Source organism: Podarcis pityusensis (genome assembly GCF_964106645.2).
Source record: "Podarcis pityusensis genome assembly, chromosome: 6".
In the NCBI taxonomy this organism is placed as follows: Eukaryota; Metazoa; Chordata; class Lepidosauria; order Squamata; family Lacertidae; genus Podarcis; species Podarcis pityusensis.
The window spans coordinates 76,868,596-76,877,346 of NC_138030.1; positions in this window are offsets into that span (position 1 = coordinate 76,868,596).

Consider the following 8,751-nt stretch of genomic DNA (forward strand, 5'->3'; position numbering starts at 1 on the left):
TGGGTGAACATATCAGACGACACAGCGATTCTTCAAACAGCTCTTGTTTATTCACAGGCCAGGACAGAACTGAACTGAAGGGCTCAGTCAGCCTGCTTATATAGAGCTCCAGTACAATGTAACTGTAACAATTTTCTAAAACGATCCAATCACTGAACGTCACTTTCGATCCCTTATTTGCATAACTACAGTATCCCCCTGCTGGCCCAGGGTGAGAACTTCAGTACATAACAGTCCATATGTTATTCGGCCCTGCACCAAAGGCTTTTTTTATTAATTATAACCCTGCCCTTCACCAAATACTCCCAAGGTGGGTGGATGTTGTTGCTATCATCACTAATGTTTAAATTGCCTTCTACACCATCATCTCAAGGCGAGGTACAGTACAAACTGCAAACCTTTGAACACCAAAAGTTTTGTTTGAAAGCAAAACTAAAACAACACAAAATAGATGCATTTATCTAGCTGAGAGAGAAGGCTGTTGGAACAAAAATGTCTTCTGCTGTTTCTGGAAAATGCAGAGAGTGGGTTTCTGTTGTATCTTGACAGGAACGCTGTTCCACAGAGCAGGGATATCCATACTGAAATTGTGCAGAATGCAATACTAAAACCAACAAATACAAAAAATAAACAGCTGGAAAGTACCAAATACAAATGGTCATATGATAAAAACAACCAACCGTTGCATTCAGACTGGAATTCAATACCTGCTTTCCTGGAAACAGGAAACTCCATAGAATGTACTTCTGAGTAGCCTTTATAGGATCACACTGCAAGATTTTAGAACTAGAAAGAACTATAAACACAACTAACTTTTTTTTAAAAAAACAACAACTGGCCATTGTGAAGAAAATTAATTATTGAATTTTAATCATCTCTCATGTTTGGTGCAAGAGAGCTCAGGTTGGAAGCCGATGTTTTTCCTTAAATTCTGTTTTGTTGTTGTTTAGTCATTTAGTCGTGTCCGACTCTTCGTGACCCCATGGACCAGAGCACGCCAGGCGTTCTTGTCTTCCACTGCCTCCCGCAGTTTGGTCAGATTCATGCTGGTAGCTTTGAGAACACTGTCCAACCATCTCTTCCCCTGTCGTCCCCTTCTCCTTGTGCCCTCCATCTTTCCCAACATCAGGGTCTTTTCCAGGGAGTCTTCTCTTCTCATGAGGTGGCCAAAGTATTGGAGCCTCAGCTTCAGGATCTGTCCTATTTTACGTTTTGCTTATTACAATGCTGCACTTGGAATTCATTCGTTTTTCCTCCCATGCTTGTTTGGATAAAACTACTAAGGAATTTGAGCTATCCCTGAATTCAGCATGGGCATGGAACAGAGTTACAGTAGACATGAATTTCCCAGTATTATTAGGATTCTCTTTAGTTCTTTGGGGGCTCTTGAATTGGACATTCTCAGAGACATATTCATTCAGTTGAAATGGTAGCTGGTTGATAACTGGATAAGTTTATTTATCAAGGGGGTGGGTTCCTATTGCCCCTGCCCCAAACACAGTATTTCTCAGGAGACATTATACTAGTCTTGATCATTTTGGCTATCTCATCTTGAAAATTCCTTTCTGTTGGGTGAACAGAGTGCTTGTTTATTTAGCAACCCTAATTCAGAGGATTAGCAAATCACTTTATATATAAAAAATCAATACAGCATATTTTAATCATTTTGACAGTATCCGCACCCCTCCCCCCGAAGCCCTAGGATGAAATTGGGCCTGTGATTAACTGAAACGCAGGACTCAACGTAATAGTTTGAGATTAAGCCGTTATCATTTTTAATTACTTGAATGTGCTTCGCTTACCTGGGAGAAAGATCCATTGAACCCAATAGGATTAATTTCTGAGGAGACAAGGATTGCTCTGTGATAGGATATCTGAATCCTGTAATCTGAGGAAATAATTGGTACTACGGTGTTGAACAACCTCTGTAAGTAAGAATAAAAGTTTGGAAATACTAAAATTGGCTGATGGAGGTGGGGAGAAGAATGACCTTAAAGGGCAATGTTAACAGTTCAGTGTCCACTGAATGCTGTTTAGCTGTTCCAATTGTCTTCACAGCAACCTTGCAAATACCTTTCTCACTATTAAATTCCATTTTACAGATGGGGAAAGTTTTGCCTAAAGTCACACTGTGCCATCCTGACTGGCAAGTGAACTGAACCTGGATCCCAGAACAAAATAGAAAAGAGCTATCCCACCGCCCCAAAAATCGCTGATTAAAACTAGTTAAATATCTGAAGCAGGCGCTTAGAGAACAATGCAGTGACTACTTCACATTTTTAAAATGGCACAATCGGATTCATTTTTTAAATGGAACAATCCGATTCATTCCATACATTGCTACCCTGCTCTGTATCCCAAAGTTTCCAGAGTAGCTCACCAATCAAGAAGAAATTAAAACCTAAAAAAGTCCTCTAATGCAGCAAGTAATTAAAAACCAATACACTTTTCTAATCGCAGATGTAACGGCTGCAATCTTCCATGAGTCCACACTTTACAGATTAATTGAAACTCTTAGAAAAGTTATTGAAAAATTTGATGCTCCTACTGAGGAGTGTTGCTTGCCCTTATTATTACCCTTTCACAGACATTCTTGGAGAAGCATGCGGTGAAGAAGAGGGGAAATAGCAAACATATCACTGGCTGAGTAACAATGGATCCTCAGACAGGGGACGTGGGTGGCACTGTGATCTAAACTCCTGAGCCTCTTGGGTTTGCTGATTGGAAGGTCTGTGTTCGAATCCCCGCAACGGGGTGGGCTCCCGTTGCTCTATCCCAGCTTCTGCCAACCTAGCAGTTCGAAAGCATGCCAGTGCAAGTAGATAAATAGGTACCGCTGCGGCAGGAAGGTAAACAGTGTTTCCGTGCGCTCTGGCACTCGTTACAGTCCTCTGTGCACCGGTAGCGGTTTAGTCAAGGGGCCACATGACTCGGAAAACTGTGGACAAACACCGGCTCCCTCGGCCAGAAAGCGAGATGAGTGCCGCAACCCCATAGTCACCTTTGACTGGACTTAACCGTCCGGGGTCCTTTACCTATATCATACGTTACAGTTAGGGGAGCTGATTTATGCTGTAACATTTAAAAGCTTGCCACCACATGGTGGGAGCTAACTAAACCATTCTTGCATAGCTGGGACAGCAGCAATAATAATGAGCTAAGGAACTTGGGTGGCACTAGGGACGCGGGTGGCGCTGTGGGTAAAACCTCAGCGCCTAGGACTTGCCGATCGCATGGTCGGCGGTTCGAATCCCCGCGGCGGGGTGCGCTCCCGTCGTTCGGTCCCAGTGCCTGCCAACCTAGCAGTTCAAAAGCACCTCCGGGTGCAAGTAGATAAATAGGGACCGCTTACCAGCGGGAAGGTAAACGGCGTTCCGTGTGCTGCGCTGGCTCGCCAGATGCAGCTTCGTCATGCTGGCCACGTGACCCGGAAGTGTCTGCGGACAGCGCTGGCTCCCGGCCTATAGAGTGAGATGAGCGCACAACCCTAGAGTCTGGCAAGACTGGCCCGTACGGGCAGGGGTACCTTTACCTTTACTAAGGAACTTTTATAAAGGTCCCTCTCAAATGCCGGCATGCCTTTAAATGCTACAGCGGCACCATCTATGGGATAAACCTGCAGAAGAACAGCTCTCATGCCACTTCTGAAACACCCAGACTACCCAAGATGCCCTTGTTTGTAGTTTCTGCAGCCAAGAATTCACTAGTGTACAGTATTTGAAAGTAGTTTTGATATACTTAAATCAACCTTGCCAATGAATACCTCACTATGTCACACCCACATTATTTATAATGAGTGCAAATTTATTTTGGAAGTGTGCATGCACGCAGTAGGAATATTTCACTGTTGTATCTGATCATCTTAGGAATATGTTTTCCATACATCTTAAACAAGCCAGAGCAATGGCTAGAGAAACAAAACAATAGCTACCTGCTGTTGATGTGAAGAATTATTCTGAGTAAGTTTAAACTTGGCATATGCAGCAGTAGCAAAAACGGGAGACGACCAGGTTTCTTGGCTCATCGTTAAAGAGACCCACTTATGCAAAACTGAATTTGTTAAGCAGATTCATTTATTTCACTTATGACTGCTACCAGTCATCATTCTCCCTTGTCACTTCTTTCTTTTAACATAATACCTGTTGTCAGAGTCCATTTTGGCAGATTTAGCTCTGGCACTGGTTTAAACGGATAGCGGATTTGGATAAACAATACTGTACATGAATTGTATGTACATATACACAAAACTGGATACAGAACTTCCTATGAAACAATAAAATTGAATTGAATTTGCTTGTAGGTTTTCTTGCATTCTAGGCTTAGCCAAAGAATAATTGTTCCCCTGCCAGTCATTTGCACACAGAAAGATGAGCAATTTTTTTGTCCTTGCTTGTAAAAACTATATTTTTACTGTGACCTGCTGCTGCTGTTTTGTCTCCCTTTAGAAAGTGGACTGTATGTTTGGCCACAATATTTGCTTTTTACATAATAGGATGTTTTATTATGATGCATACGTGTTGCTGGACTTGTAGAAATGTAATTTGATGGCTCCCGTTTGGAAGAATTTGAAGACCCGATTTTCTTCACTTTTTAAAATAGATAAATCTTCCCTGATATTTATAATGCTGGACTGATTTCATGTTAGCAGCTGCTTCTATGAGAAAGAACATTTGGATGAAAGATTTCATGCATGTACTCTTGCGTCAATCGATGACAATGATGATCCTTTTACCCTGATGAAACCCAAAGCTCCATGCATACTGAAGGAAATTTTGTACCTGCCAAGTCAGAATCCACTTAGGAGAGTCCTAAGTTCACAACCTGTGGTGCAAGCCCAGCCCCAATATTGGTGATGATCTGCGGGGGGAAACCATGGAAGTGGTAAGGTTCCAGGGAGCCAAATGGAGCTCCCTCTTCCCTAGTCACTTTTTAGTACTGTCGGCTTCCACTGACTCCAAAAAAGTGGTAAGAACTCCCTTCCTCTGCCTCCATTGCTGCAGCTTGCTGATACATACAGCCAACCTCATTTCTGTCTTTAGAAAGCTTCCCTGCTCTAGGCAGAGACAGTATTTATTTGGCAAACAGTAAAAAGGTAAAGGGACCCTGACCGTAAGGTCCAGTCGCAGACGACTCTGGTGTTGTGGCGCTCATCTCGCTTTACTGGCCAAGGGAGCTGGTGTACAGCTTCCGGGTCATAGCCAGCATGACTAAGCCGCTTCTGACCAAACCAGAACAGCGCACGGAAACGCTGTTTACCTTCCTGCCAGAGCGGTACCTATTTATGTACTTGCACTTTGACGGGCTTTCAAACTGCTAAGTTAGCAGGAGCAGGGACTGAGCAACAAGAGGTCGCCCCGTCGCGGGGATTCGAACCGCCTACCTTCTGATCGGCAAGTCCTAGGCAATTCAATGACTGTTCAGCTCCACAAGCTCATTTCAAGTTTGGGGGATTGGAAGCAAAACAGGTAGAAAAAAGGGGAAGTGTGGTCTAAGCTTTTAAAAGAAGTTTTGAGAAATTATTACTTGGGTGCCTGACCGATCTATGGTCCAAACTGTGCTACAACAGGAGACACCTTATTAGTCATCTCCTGAAGCATTTGTTTTATTCTCTTCACTTCCTCACCAGTAGGTAAGAGCGTGGGCTGAGGTTTAATCTTGTTCAGCTTCCAAAAGACAGAACACCAGTCCTGCTTCCCCTCAGGCCTTTCAGTTTATAATATGCATACGCAGCCGCCTTCTGGAAGCTGCAGACAGGTAAGCAGCCTCTTTGCTCTGTCAAAACCTGTTGCGGCAGGTGCCTGTTATGAACCTTTCCCCTTCCCTAGGTGTAATATAATCTCAAAAATACAATCTCAGCTGCAGAGCATTGTGAAAGTGTTGTAGGCAACTCGCCAAGGATTTCAGTTGGTAAGGTGAAAATGATTTTTACATTTGGGTCCAGAACCTGATGGGATAAATATGAAAAGAAGGGGGATAATTTGGTAGGCATCCTGTTTTAGAACCACAAGCTGTCGGAATAATGGATGCTCTTTTCAGACTATTTAAAGAAACATTTTATGATGAATTTGAACTGGAGGGCCAAAAGAAGTAAATGAAAGAAACCCTTGTGAGCTGCGAGGTCTCACTTCCAAAACGTGCTTTCTGCTAATCTCAGTGTGCATTTTCTGCTCTTGGCTTGCCTTCTTCCAAATGCATAGGCTAGACTACCCTGAGGTTAAGAACGTAAGAAGAGATTTCTGGATCAGGCCAGAGCCCCATCTAGACCAGCATCCTATTCTCACAGCGACCAACTGGACACCTATGTAGAGCACCTAAGCAGGAGTTTGTTTTGTCTGTCCTGAGCCTTCCAATGAAGCAGAACATTGGATGCCCACGGCTTCTGCTGTGAAAGAGGGAAATTTTTCTTGTCTTTATCTTTGTTCATCCCACACATGCTTTTATGTGCTTCTGTTATCTCATCTCTTGCTCACCTTTTCTCTAAACTAAAAAGCCCCAAATGCTGCGACCATTCTTCATAAGGCATTTGTTCCAGTCCTTTGATCATTTTGGCTGCCCTTTTCTGAAACTTTTCTGACACTACCAAATCCTTTTTGAGGTGAGACATCTAGAACTGGACACAGTATTCCTAATGTCGCCGTGGCATAGATTTGTATAACAGCAGAACAGCCGTGGCAGTTTTTATTTTATATTCCTTTCCTAATGATCCCTAGAATTTGCCTTTTTCATGGCCTCCACACACCAGGTTGACATCTGACCTATCCACTATGACCTCAAGGTCTTCCTAGTTAGTTCTGGTTGGGCTGTTCTTTCTTTCTTTCTTTCTTTCTTTCTTTCTTTCTTTAAAACAAAAAATTAAAACAAACTGATACAAAACAACCACAACAATTCCAAGGATCATGTCAAGAGAGGGGGAAAATGTACATGAACGATATGTCCTCATTACATGTGTTTGGAAAGAATATATCTATAAATGCCAAACATATAGGATCAATTACAACAGCAGACTTACAAAATTGAAAATAACCTTCTTTAAACCTTGGAGACAGTCAACATGATACCTAAATAAACAAAAATCTGGAAGTTCAGTAAATATCTCAAAATAAATATAGAATAGAAGGTGGTCCAGGTTCTTTTGCTGAGGAATTAATGAAAGAAATGAATGGAGACCCATTATCATAGCATTTATCTCTGGTAATATCGCCCCTGACTTCTCCATAATGTTGTGTTGGTCTGTCTACAAGCACAACCTTCCAAACACTAGCATAGCAGTTTTGCATAGCTGAGTCTTACTCTTTACACACACTAAAAGCAAATGTTTAAGACTGTAAGAAGAAAGTGTCCTTCCAATTTAAATTCGGGCCAGGGAGTGAGGAGAAGTCTGCCAAAGTTTGCAAAAGCTCTTTGGGCAATTGTGGCCTGCATGAAAGGTGGTGATGGATGAGCTCCACTTGGCTTGCTGCAGAAGTCACTTAAAAAAGAAAAAAGCTTTTCTAATACATGTTTTTAAAATAACAACCCAATTCTGAGTTGTTAAAAAACCAACATCTTGACTATCCTTGGCAAGGGAGGGAAATAAATAGAAGTGAGAAGGGCTCGCTTCCAGTATGAGAATTGCTGTGCATGTTGGTGAATGCTGTTTCCTGCTGGAGAGCATGGGATCTGTAGTTTCCCCTGCCTCCCAATCAGAGTAGGGAAGCAGAGAAAACTTCAAATCTCAGGTTCCTCATCAGGAACCTGATGTTTCATCACATAGGAGCTCATTTCCATTCAAGAGTGAGGCTTACTCTTTTCCTGTCTTGATGAGAAGCAAGCCCTTCTCATCCCCAGTTCCTTCCTTCCAATCCTTTTCAAGGGTATTTTGTTTGGTTGGAGGAGGGTATGGTGATGTGGACAGGATTGCAGTGGAAATGGAGACAAACCCTTGTACGAACTCTAAATTCTGAGGCATCATAACTGAGGCTTTCCAAACTGGCGGATTTTTGTATTTCAGACTCCTCCAATTCCCTATTTGCCCTCATTTGTGGAAGGCAAAGGGCATCTCATGAGTTGCAGGCTAGTAGCAAGTAAAGTCCTGTGTGAAATAGGGCAGCTGAACTGTAGAACTGCATCCATCCGTCTCTGTTCTCTGAAGTTTAACCAGTGAGTTAAGCTTCATAAAGGACATTTTTCTACTAGTCACAAAGTGTGACGTCTGTGTCAAATTCATTCTGCTGCTCCGTGTATCAGTTAAAGATTTATACTGCCAGTGCCTTTCATTTAAATGACTCTGAAAGCAGTAGGGTTGCATAGGGCCTATGTGAGTTAGTGTATGTATTGACCAGGAGGGTCGATAAACCCAGTGTGCAAGAACTGGCTTAATGTGCCCCACTGTGAGAGAGCGGAGAAAATAATGGAAGAATGAAATACATTAATGTACACTTTGTAGTTCCCTTTTTATTGCACAATGTAAATATAACCCAATGTACTATATTTACCACACAAAGTGTAAACATACAGTATCTTTAAAAAATAATTAAAAAATGTTGTTACATTCATAGCAGAACAGGACATCTACACCTGAACCAAATGGGTGTGATTTGTATACTGTTGGATGCTCCCTCAATCTCCTAGTGGTGTGAGATTCCAGGAGTTTATACAGGGTTCGTATTTTGCTTTGGAATGAAACACAGTGAAGACCGTGGTGTCTTTACAACCTGGGCCGTAATGGAGGGGTTCACAGCATTGACATCCCAAAAAGGTCTTGTTTCTCCC